Genomic DNA, 11757 nt, shown 5'->3' with positions numbered 1-11757 from the left:
CAAGCAAGCGACAACAAAAATATTACATTACAAGAAAAGAAAAGAACTTTTTAGAGAACAGACATAAAAAAAAAAAAAAAAAGAAAATGCAACTTATTTTACATGCACGAGAAGTAGAATGATTTACAACAATGAGTAAAACTATACAATTTACGCAAACTCCTTAAATAAGAAAGATATATAGAAAAAGTACACATGTAGTGCTCAGTGAAAAGCATTAGAGAATATTTTACTGGGGCTGTTTCGCAGGCTATTGAAGGGAAAGCTATTTTTCTATTTTAATTTTCTCCCCAAACAGGGGAGTGAGCCGATCCTGGAGGTACTGCAATACCAGGCCAACTCGTGGCAAGAGCGGTGCAAGCACCTAACATCTCACCTAGTTGCAAAAATCAGTTTAATATCGAAGTACCCACATGGGGTACGTATCAGATATTAAGCTGATAAGAACAGATACTACACTTTGATCTTAGCCAAAAGGCCGAGAAGCGATACTCAAATCTTTCCGAGTTTCCAAAGCCTACAAATCCTATTTCTTACTCAAACACGGTGTTTTAATTTTAACCAAAGCTACACAAATTTTGCAAATTTATATACAAAAAGCACACGAAACACGAGATCTTGATTTGCTTCAAATACCTGACAGCATGAAACGATTTCTGCATGACAAAACGGGTGTGAAAATAAAAAGCGGCTTGTGAAATACGACAAGTCGCGAGAATACATTTTTAAACGTATATCATACGTTTACGTATTTAATCTTAATCGAACGAAATAACATGATCATGTTGATTCATCCTAGGTCCGACGAACGCAGTTTTTAAAGCCTAGGAAATTTCATTAATCAGAAAATAAATTCAACGCTTTTTCACAATCAGCACGGACTTTTCACTGTCTCGTTTAGTTGACACAAACATAAACAGTTCACCTGTTCTATTTTTTAAAGGAATTGACCGGTACAGCAATTTTTAAATAAATTTTAGAAGGAGGAAAAAACTTACCGGCCGACTGCAGTTTCCATCGTTTGCCCTCGTTCTGAGGCGACGTCGCTATTAACGATGATTGAAACAGTAGAAGGGGACGTAATTCTTTTCCCCGCGTTTTTCCGTAACGCTAAAAATTTATAGAGTTTCTTTTTAGGAACGAGAATACATTAATACACTGACATGTGCTGTTATAAATACAAGCAAGCGACAACAAAAATATTACATTACAAGAAAAGAAAAGAACTTTTTAGAGAACAGACATAAAAAAAAAAAAAAAAAAGAAAATGCAACTTATTTTACATGCACGAGAAGTAGAATGATTTACAACAATGAGTAAAACTATACAATTTACGCAAACTCCTTAAATAAGAAAGATATATAGAAAAAGTACACATGTAGTGCTCAGTGAAAAGCATTAGAGAATATTTTACTGGGGCTGTTTCGCAGGCTATTGAAGGGAAAGCTATTTTTCTATTTTAATTTTCTCCCCAAACAGGGGAGTGAGCCGATCCTGGAGGTACTGCAATACCAGGCCAACTCGTGGCAAGAGCGGTGCAAGCACCTAACATCTCACCTAGTTGCAAAAATCAGTTTAATATCGAAGTACCCACATGGGGTACGTATCAGATATTAAGCTGATAAGAACAGATACTACACTTTGATCTTAGCCAAAAGGCCGAGAAGCGATACTCAAATCTTTCCGAGTTTCCAAAGCCTACAAATCCTATTTCTTACTCAAACACGGTGTTTTAATTTTAACCAAAGCTACACAAATTTTGCAAATTTATATACAAAAAGCACACGAAACACGAGATCTTGATTTGCTTCAAATACCTGACAGCATGAAACGATTTCTGCATGACAAAACGGGTGTGAAAATAAAAAGCGGCTTGTGAAATACGACAAGTCGCGAGAATACATTTTTAAACGTATATCATACGTTTACGTATTTAATCTTAATCGAACGAAATAACATGATCATGTTGATTCATCCTAGGTCCGACGAACGCAGTTTTTAAAGCCTAGGAAATTTCATTAATCAGAAAATAAATTCAACGCTTTTTCACAATCAGCACGGACTTTTCACTGTCTCGTTTAGTTGACACAAACATAAACAGTTCACCTGTTCTATTTTTTAAAGGAATTGACCGGTACAGCAATTTTTAAATAAATTTTAGAAGGAGGAAAAAACTTACCGGCCGACTGCAGTTTCCATCGTTTGCCCTCGTTCTGAGGCGACGTCGCTATTAACGATGATTGAAACAGTAGAAGGGGACGTAATTCTTTTCCCCGCGTTTTTCCGTAACGCTAAAAATTTATAGAGTTTCTTTTTAGGAACGAGAATACATTAATACACTGACATGTGCTGTTATAAATACAAGCAAGCGACAACAAAAATATTACATTACAAGAAAAGAAAAGAACTTTTTAGAGAACAGACATAAAAAAAAAAAAAAAAAAAGAAAATGCAACTTATTTTACATGCACGAGAAGTAGAATGATTTACAACAATGAGTAAAACTATACAATTTACGCAAACTCCTTAAATAAGAAAGATATATAGAAAAAGTACACATGTAGTGCTCAGTGAAAAGCATTAGAGAATATTTTACTGGGGCTGTTTCGCAGGCTATTGAAGGGAAAGCTATTTTTCTATTTTAATTTTCTCCCCAAACAGGGGAGTGAGCCGATCCTGGAGGTACTGCAATACCAGGCCAACTCGTGGCAAGAGCGGTGCAAGCACCTAACATCTCACCTAGTTGCAAAAATCAGTTTAATATCGAAGTACCCACATGGGGTACGTATCAGATATTAAGCTGATAAGAACAGATACTACACTTTGATCTTAGCCAAAAGGCCGAGAAGCGATACTCAAATCTTTCCGAGTTTCCAAAGCCTACAAATCCTATTTCTTACTCAAACACGGTGTTTTAATTTTAACCAAAGCTACACAAATTTTGCAAATTTATATACAAAAAGCACACGAAACACGAGATCTTGATTTGCTTCAAATACCTGACAGCATGAAACGATTTCTGCATGACAAAACGGGTGTGAAAATAAAAAGCGGCTTGTGAAATACGACAAGTCGCGAGAATACATTTTTAAACGTATATCATACGTTTACGTATTTAATCTTAATCGAACGAAATAACATGATCATGTTGATTCATCCTAGGTCCGACGAACGCAGTTTTTAAAGCCTAGGAAATTTCATTAATCAGAAAATAAATTCAACGCTTTTTCACAATCAGCACGGACTTTTCACTGTCTCGTTTAGTTGACACAAACATAAACAGTTCACCTGTTCTATTTTTTAAAGGAATTGACCGGTACAGCAATTTTTAAATAAATTTTAGAAGGAGGAAAAAACTTACCGGCCGACTGCAGTTTCCATCGTTTGCCCTCGTTCTGAGGCGACGTCGCTATTAACGATGATTGAAACAGTAGAAGGGGACGTAATTCTTTTCCCCGCGTTTTTCCGTAACGCTAAAAATTTATAGAGTTTCTTTTTAGGAACGAGAATACATTAATACACTGACATGTGCTGTTATAAATACAAGCAAGCGACAACAAAAATATTACATTACAAGAAAAGAAAAGAACTTTTTAGAGAACAGACATAAAAAAAAAAAAAAAAAAGAAAATGCAACTTATTTTACATGCACGAGAAGTAGAATGATTTACAACAATGAGTAAAACTATACAATTTACGCAAACTCCTTAAATAAGAAAGATATATAGAAAAAGTACACATGTAGTGCTCAGTGAAAAGCATTAGAGAATATTTTACTGGGGCTGTTTCGCAGGCTATTGAAGGGAAAGCTATTTTTCTATTTTAATTTTCTCCCCAAACAGGGGAGTGAGCCGATCCTGGAGGTACTGCAATACCAGGCCAACTCGTGGCAAGAGCGGTGCAAGCACCTAACATCTCACCTAGTTGCAAAAATCAGTTTAATATCGAAGTACCCACATGGGGTACGTATCAGATATTAAGCTGATAAGAACAGATACTACACTTTGATCTTAGCCAAAAGGCCGAGAAGCGATACTCAAATCTTTCCGAGTTTCCAAAGCCTACAAATCCTATTTCTTACTCAAACACGGTGTTTTAATTTTAACCAAAGCTACACAAATTTTGCAAATTTATATACAAAAAGCACACGAAACACGAGATCTTGATTTGCTTCAAATACCTGACAGCATGAAACGATTTCTGCATGACAAAACGGGTGTGAAAATAAAAAGCGGCTTGTGAAATACGACAAGTCGCGAGAATACATTTTTAAACGTATATCATACGTTTACGTATTTAATCTTAATCGAACGAAATAACATGATCATGTTGATTCATCCTAGGTCCGACGAACGCAGTTTTTAAAGCCTAGGAAATTTCATTAATCAGAAAATAAATTCAACGCTTTTTCACAATCAGCACGGACTTTTCACTGTCTCGTTTAGTTGACACAAACATAAACAGTTCACCTGTTCTATTTTTTAAAGGAATTGACCGGTACAGCAATTTTTAAATAAATTTTAGAAGGAGGAAAAAACTTACCGGCCGACTGCAGTTTCCATCGTTTGCCCTCGTTCTGAGGCGACGTCGCTATTAACGATGATTGAAACAGTAGAAGGGGACGTAATTCTTTTCCCCGCGTTTTTCCGTAACGCTAAAAATTTATAGAGTTTCTTTTTAGGAACGAGAATACATTAATACACTGACATGTGCTGTTATAAATACAAGCAAGCGACAACAAAAATATTACATTACAAGAAAAGAAAAGAACTTTTTAGAGAACAGACATAAAAAAAAAAAAAAAAAAGAAAATGCAACTTATTTTACATGCACGAGAAGTAGAATGATTTACAACAATGAGTAAAACTATACAATTTACGCAAACTCCTTAAATAAGAAAGATATATAGAAAAAGTACACATGTAGTGCTCAGTGAAAAGCATTAGAGAATATTTTACTGGGGCTGTTTCGCAGGCTATTGAAGGGAAAGCTATTTTTCTATTTTAATTTTCTCCCCAAACAGGGGAGTGAGCCGATCCTGGAGGTACTGCAATACCAGGCCAACTCGTGGCAAGAGCGGTGCAAGCACCTAACATCTCACCTAGTTGCAAAAATCAGTTTAATATCGAAGTACCCACATGGGGTACGTATCAGATATTAAGCTGATAAGAACAGATACTACACTTTGATCTTAGCCAAAAGGCCGAGAAGCGATACTCAAATCTTTCCGAGTTTCCAAAGCCTACAAATCCTATTTCTTACTCAAACACGGTGTTTTAATTTTAACCAAAGCTACACAAATTTTGCAAATTTATATACAAAAAGCACACGAAACACGAGATCTTGATTTGCTTCAAATACCTGACAGCATGAAACGATTTCTGCATGACAAAACGGGTGTGAAAATAAAAAGCGGCTTGTGAAATACGACAAGTCGCGAGAATACATTTTTAAACGTATATCATACGTTTACGTATTTAATCTTAATCGAACGAAATAACATGATCATGTTGATTCATCCTAGGTCCGACGAACGCAGTTTTTAAAGCCTAGGAAATTTCATTAATCAGAAAATAAATTCAACGCTTTTTCACAATCAGCACGGACTTTTCACTGTCTCGTTTAGTTGACACAAACATAAACAGTTCACCTGTTCTATTTTTTAAAGGAATTGACCGGTACAGCAATTTTTAAATAAATTTTAGAAGGAGGAAAAAACTTACCGGCCGACTGCAGTTTCCATCGTTTGCCCTCGTTCTGAGGCGACGTCGCTATTAACGATGATTGAAACAGTAGAAGGGGACGTAATTCTTTTCCCCGCGTTTTTCCGTAACGCTAAAAATTTATAGAGTTTCTTTTTAGGAACGAGAATACATTAATACACTGACATGTGCTGTTATAAATACAAGCAAGCGACAACAAAAATATTACATTACAAGAAAAGAAAAGAACTTTTTAGAGAACAGACATAAAAAAAAAAAAAAAAAAGAAAATGCAACTTATTTTACATGCACGAGAAGTAGAATGATTTACAACAATGAGTAAAACTATACAATTTACGCAAACTCCTTAAATAAGAAAGATATATAGAAAAAGTACACATGTAGTGCTCAGTGAAAAGCATTAGAGAATATTTTACTGGGGCTGTTTCGCAGGCTATTGAAGGGAAAGCTATTTTTCTATTTTAATTTTCTCCCCAAACAGGGGAGTGAGCCGATCCTGGAGGTACTGCAATACCAGGCCAACTCGTGGCAAGAGCGGTGCAAGCACCTAACATCTCACCTAGTTGCAAAAATCAGTTTAATATCGAAGTACCCACATGGGGTACGTATCAGATATTAAGCTGATAAGAACAGATACTACACTTTGATCTTAGCCAAAAGGCCGAGAAGCGATACTCAAATCTTTCCGAGTTTCCAAAGCCTACAAATCCTATTTCTTACTCAAACACGGTGTTTTAATTTTAACCAAAGCTACACAAATTTTGCAAATTTATATACAAAAAGCACACGAAACACGAGATCTTGATTTGCTTCAAATACCTGACAGCATGAAACGATTTCTGCATGACAAAACGGGTGTGAAAATAAAAAGCGGCTTGTGAAATACGACAAGTCGCGAGAATACATTTTTAAACGTATATCATACGTTTACGTATTTAATCTTAATCGAACGAAATAACATGATCATGTTGATTCATCCTAGGTCCGACGAACGCAGTTTTTAAAGCCTAGGAAATTTCATTAATCAGAAAATAAATTCAACGCTTTTTCACAATCAGCACGGACTTTTCACTGTCTCGTTTAGTTGACACAAACATAAACAGTTCACCTGTTCTATTTTTTAAAGGAATTGACCGGTACAGCAATTTTTAAATAAATTTTAGAAGGAGGAAAAAACTTACCGGCCGACTGCAGTTTCCATCGTTTGCCCTCGTTCTGAGGCGACGTCGCTATTAACGATGATTGAAACAGTAGAAGGGGACGTAATTCTTTTCCCCGCGTTTTTCCGTAACGCTAAAAATTTATAGAGTTTCTTTTTAGGAACGAGAATACATTAATACACTGACATGTGCTGTTATAAATACAAGCAAGCGACAACAAAAATATTACATTACAAGAAAAGAAAAGAACTTTTTAGAGAACAGACATAAAAAAAAAAAAAAAAAAGAAAATGCAACTTATTTTACATGCACGAGAAGTAGAATGATTTACAACAATGAGTAAAACTATACAATTTACGCAAACTCCTTAAATAAGAAAGATATATAGAAAAAGTACACATGTAGTGCTCAGTGAAAAGCATTAGAGAATATTTTACTGGGGCTGTTTCGCAGGCTATTGAAGGGAAAGCTATTTTTCTATTTTAATTTTCTCCCCAAACAGGGGAGTGAGCCGATCCTGGAGGTACTGCAATACCAGGCCAACTCGTGGCAAGAGCGGTGCAAGCACCTAACATCTCACCTAGTTGCAAAAATCAGTTTAATATCGAAGTACCCACATGGGGTACGTATCAGATATTAAGCTGATAAGAACAGATACTACACTTTGATCTTAGCCAAAAGGCCGAGAAGCGATACTCAAATCTTTCCGAGTTTCCAAAGCCTACAAATCCTATTTCTTACTCAAACACGGTGTTTTAATTTTAACCAAAGCTACACAAATTTTGCAAATTTATATACAAAAAGCACACGAAACACGAGATCTTGATTTGCTTCAAATACCTGACAGCATGAAACGATTTCTGCATGACAAAACGGGTGTGAAAATAAAAAGCGGCTTGTGAAATACGACAAGTCGCGAGAATACATTTTTAAACGTATATCATACGTTTACGTATTTAATCTTAATCGAACGAAATAACATGATCATGTTGATTCATCCTAGGTCCGACGAACGCAGTTTTTAAAGCCTAGGAAATTTCATTAATCAGAAAATAAATTCAACGCTTTTTCACAATCAGCACGGACTTTTCACTGTCTCGTTTAGTTGACACAAACATAAACAGTTCACCTGTTCTATTTTTTAAAGGAATTGACCGGTACAGCAATTTTTAAATAAATTTTAGAAGGAGGAAAAAACTTACCGGCCGACTGCAGTTTCCATCGTTTGCCCTCGTTCTGAGGCGACGTCGCTATTAACGATGATTGAAACAGTAGAAGGGGACGTAATTCTTTTCCCCGCGTTTTTCCGTAACGCTAAAAATTTATAGAGTTTCTTTTTAGGAACGAGAATACATTAATACACTGACATGTGCTGTTATAAATACAAGCAAGCGACAACAAAAATATTACATTACAAGAAAAGAAAAGAACTTTTTAGAGAACAGACATAAAAAAAAAAAAAAAAAAGAAAATGCAACTTATTTTACATGCACGAGAAGTAGAATGATTTACAACAATGAGTAAAACTATACAATTTACGCAAACTCCTTAAATAAGAAAGATATATAGAAAAAGTACACATGTAGTGCTCAGTGAAAAGCATTAGAGAATATTTTACTGGGGCTGTTTCGCAGGCTATTGAAGGGAAAGCTATTTTTCTATTTTAATTTTCTCCCCAAACAGGGGAGTGAGCCGATCCTGGAGGTACTGCAATACCAGGCCAACTCGTGGCAAGAGCGGTGCAAGCACCTAACATCTCACCTAGTTGCAAAAATCAGTTTAATATCGAAGTACCCACATGGGGTACGTATCAGATATTAAGCTGATAAGAACAGATACTACACTTTGATCTTAGCCAAAAGGCCGAGAAGCGATACTCAAATCTTTCCGAGTTTCCAAAGCCTACAAATCCTATTTCTTACTCAAACACGGTGTTTTAATTTTAACCAAAGCTACACAAATTTTGCAAATTTATATACAAAAAGCACACGAAACACGAGATCTTGATTTGCTTCAAATACCTGACAGCATGAAACGATTTCTGCATGACAAAACGGGTGTGAAAATAAAAAGCGGCTTGTGAAATACGACAAGTCGCGAGAATACATTTTTAAACGTATATCATACGTTTACGTATTTAATCTTAATCGAACGAAATAACATGATCATGTTGATTCATCCTAGGTCCGACGAACGCAGTTTTTAAAGCCTAGGAAATTTCATTAATCAGAAAATAAATTCAACGCTTTTTCACAATCAGCACGGACTTTTCACTGTCTCGTTTAGTTGACACAAACATAAACAGTTCACCTGTTCTATTTTTTAAAGGAATTGACCGGTACAGCAATTTTTAAATAAATTTTAGAAGGAGGAAAAAACTTACCGGCCGACTGCAGTTTCCATCGTTTGCCCTCGTTCTGAGGCGACGTCGCTATTAACGATGATTGAAACAGTAGAAGGGGACGTAATTCTTTTCCCCGCGTTTTTCCGTAACGCTAAAAATTTATAGAGTTTCTTTTTAGGAACGAGAATACATTAATACACTGACATGTGCTGTTATAAATACAAGCAAGCGACAACAAAAATATTACATTACAAGAAAAGAAAAGAACTTTTTAGAGAACAGACATAAAAAAAAAAAAAAAAAAGAAAATGCAACTTATTTTACATGCACGAGAAGTAGAATGATTTACAACAATGAGTAAAACTATACAATTTACGCAAACTCCTTAAATAAGAAAGATATATAGAAAAAGTACACATGTAGTGCTCAGTGAAAAGCATTAGAGAATATTTTACTGGGGCTGTTTCGCAGGCTATTGAAGGGAAAGCTATTTTTCTATTTTAATTTTCTCCCCAAACAGGGGAGTGAGCCGATCCTGGAGGTACTGCAATACCAGGCCAACTCGTGGCAAGAGCGGTGCAAGCACCTAACATCTCACCTAGTTGCAAAAATCAGTTTAATATCGAAGTACCCACATGGGGTACGTATCAGATATTAAGCTGATAAGAACAGATACTACACTTTGATCTTAGCCAAAAGGCCGAGAAGCGATACTCAAATCTTTCCGAGTTTCCAAAGCCTACAAATCCTATTTCTTACTCAAACACGGTGTTTTAATTTTAACCAAAGCTACACAAATTTTGCAAATTTATATACAAAAAGCACACGAAACACGAGATCTTGATTTGCTTCAAATACCTGACAGCATGAAACGATTTCTGCATGACAAAACGGGTGTGAAAATAAAAAGCGGCTTGTGAAATACGACAAGTCGCGAGAATACATTTTTAAACGTATATCATACGTTTACGTATTTAATCTTAATCGAACGAAATAACATGATCATGTTGATTCATCCTAGGTCCGACGAACGCAGTTTTTAAAGCCTAGGAAATTTCATTAATCAGAAAATAAATTCAACGCTTTTTCACAATCAGCACGGACTTTTCACTGTCTCGTTTAGTTGACACAAACATAAACAGTTCACCTGTTCTATTTTTTAAAGGAATTGACCGGTACAGCAATTTTTAAATAAATTTTAGAAGGAGGAAAAAACTTACCGGCCGACTGCAGTTTCCATCGTTTGCCCTCGTTCTGAGGCGACGTCGCTATTAACGATGATTGAAACAGTAGAAGGGGACGTAATTCTTTTCCCCGCGTTTTTCCGTAACGCTAAAAATTTATAGAGTTTCTTTTTAGGAACGAGAATACATTAATACACTGACATGTGCTGTTATAAATACAAGCAAGCGACAACAAAAATATTACATTACAAGAAAAGAAAAGAACTTTTTAGAGAACAGACATAAAAAAAAAAAAAAAAAAGAAAATGCAACTTATTTTACATGCACGAGAAGTAGAATGATTTACAACAATGAGTAAAACTATACAATTTACGCAAACTCCTTAAATAAGAAAGATATATAGAAAAAGTACACATGTAGTGCTCAGTGAAAAGCATTAGAGAATATTTTACTGGGGCTGTTTCGCAGGCTATTGAAGGGAAAGCTATTTTTCTATTTTAATTTTCTCCCCAAACAGGGGAGTGAGCCGATCCTGGAGGTACTGCAATACCAGGCCAACTCGTGGCAAGAGCGGTGCAAGCACCTAACATCTCACCTAGTTGCAAAAATCAGTTTAATATCGAAGTACCCACATGGGGTACGTATCAGATATTAAGCTGATAAGAACAGATACTACACTTTGATCTTAGCCAAAAGGCCGAGAAGCGATACTCAAATCTTTCCGAGTTTCCAAAGCCTACAAATCCTATTTCTTACTCAAACACGGTGTTTTAATTTTAACCAAAGCTACACAAATTTTGCAAATTTATATACAAAAAGCACACGAAACACGAGATCTTGATTTGCTTCAAATACCTGACAGCATGAAACGATTTCTGCATGACAAAACGGGTGTGAAAATAAAAAGCGGCTTGTGAAATACGACAAGTCGCGAGAATACATTTTTAAACGTATATCATACGTTTACGTATTTAATCTTAATCGAACGAAATAACATGATCATGTTGATTCATCCTAGGTCCGACGAACGCAGTTTTTAAAGCCTAGGAAATTTCATTAATCAGAAAATAAATTCAACGCTTTTTCACAATCAGCACGGACTTTTCACTGTCTCGTTTAGTTGACACAAACATAAACAGTTCACCTGTTCTATTTTTTAAAGGAATTGACCGGTACAGCAATTTTTAAATAAATTTTAGAAGGAGGAAAAAACTTACCGGCCGACTGCAGTTTCCATCGTTTGCCCTCGTTCTGAGGCGACGTCGCTATTAACGATGATTGAAACAGTAGAAGGGGACGTAATTCTTTTCCCCGCGTTTTTCCGTAACGCTAAAAATTTATAGAGT

The 11757-nt window shown here is 35.8% G+C and overlaps 10 non-coding genes across 10 annotated transcripts; all 10 read right to left on the bottom strand.

Annotated features, from left to right (window-relative positions):
- Nucleotides 1–297: 297 nt before the first annotated feature.
- On the bottom strand, nt 298–490 carry LOC143061159 (U2 spliceosomal RNA). The gene has a single exon (XR_012974339.1). It is a non-coding gene; the product is annotated as a U2 spliceosomal RNA (small nuclear RNA).
- A 988-nt stretch (nt 491–1478) lies between these two features.
- Nucleotides 1479–1671, bottom strand: LOC143061158 (U2 spliceosomal RNA). Its single transcript, XR_012974338.1, has one exon. It is a non-coding gene; the product is annotated as a U2 spliceosomal RNA (small nuclear RNA).
- A 989-nt stretch (nt 1672–2660) lies between these two features.
- On the bottom strand, nt 2661–2853 carry LOC143061157 (U2 spliceosomal RNA). Its single transcript, XR_012974337.1, has one exon. It is a non-coding gene; the product is annotated as a U2 spliceosomal RNA (small nuclear RNA).
- A 988-nt stretch (nt 2854–3841) lies between these two features.
- LOC143061156 (U2 spliceosomal RNA) lies at nt 3842–4034 on the bottom strand. The gene has a single exon (XR_012974336.1). It is a non-coding gene; the product is annotated as a U2 spliceosomal RNA (small nuclear RNA).
- A 988-nt stretch (nt 4035–5022) lies between these two features.
- LOC143061154 (U2 spliceosomal RNA) lies at nt 5023–5215 on the bottom strand. The gene has a single exon (XR_012974335.1). It is a non-coding gene; the product is annotated as a U2 spliceosomal RNA (small nuclear RNA).
- A 988-nt stretch (nt 5216–6203) lies between these two features.
- Nucleotides 6204–6396, bottom strand: LOC143061153 (U2 spliceosomal RNA). Its single transcript, XR_012974334.1, has one exon. It is a non-coding gene; the product is annotated as a U2 spliceosomal RNA (small nuclear RNA).
- Nucleotides 6397–7384: 988 nt separating this feature from the next.
- LOC143061152 (U2 spliceosomal RNA) lies at nt 7385–7577 on the bottom strand. Its single transcript, XR_012974333.1, has one exon. It is a non-coding gene; the product is annotated as a U2 spliceosomal RNA (small nuclear RNA).
- A 988-nt stretch (nt 7578–8565) lies between these two features.
- Nucleotides 8566–8758, bottom strand: LOC143061150 (U2 spliceosomal RNA). Its single transcript, XR_012974331.1, has one exon. It is a non-coding gene; the product is annotated as a U2 spliceosomal RNA (small nuclear RNA).
- Nucleotides 8759–9746: 988 nt separating this feature from the next.
- On the bottom strand, nt 9747–9939 carry LOC143061149 (U2 spliceosomal RNA). Its single transcript, XR_012974330.1, has one exon. It is a non-coding gene; the product is annotated as a U2 spliceosomal RNA (small nuclear RNA).
- A 988-nt stretch (nt 9940–10927) lies between these two features.
- LOC143061148 (U2 spliceosomal RNA) lies at nt 10928–11120 on the bottom strand. Its single transcript, XR_012974329.1, has one exon. It is a non-coding gene; the product is annotated as a U2 spliceosomal RNA (small nuclear RNA).
- Between the last annotated feature and the right edge of the window lie 637 nt (nt 11121–11757).

The sequence above is a fragment of the Mytilus galloprovincialis genome, unplaced genomic scaffold (genome assembly GCF_965363235.1).
Source record: "Mytilus galloprovincialis unplaced genomic scaffold, xbMytGall1.hap1.1 HAP1_SCAFFOLD_232, whole genome shotgun sequence".
NCBI classification, from domain to species: domain Eukaryota; kingdom Metazoa; phylum Mollusca; class Bivalvia; order Mytilida; family Mytilidae; genus Mytilus; species Mytilus galloprovincialis.
The sequence above is the reverse complement of the archived record's forward strand: the minus strand, read 5'-3'. Positions and strand labels throughout refer to the sequence as shown.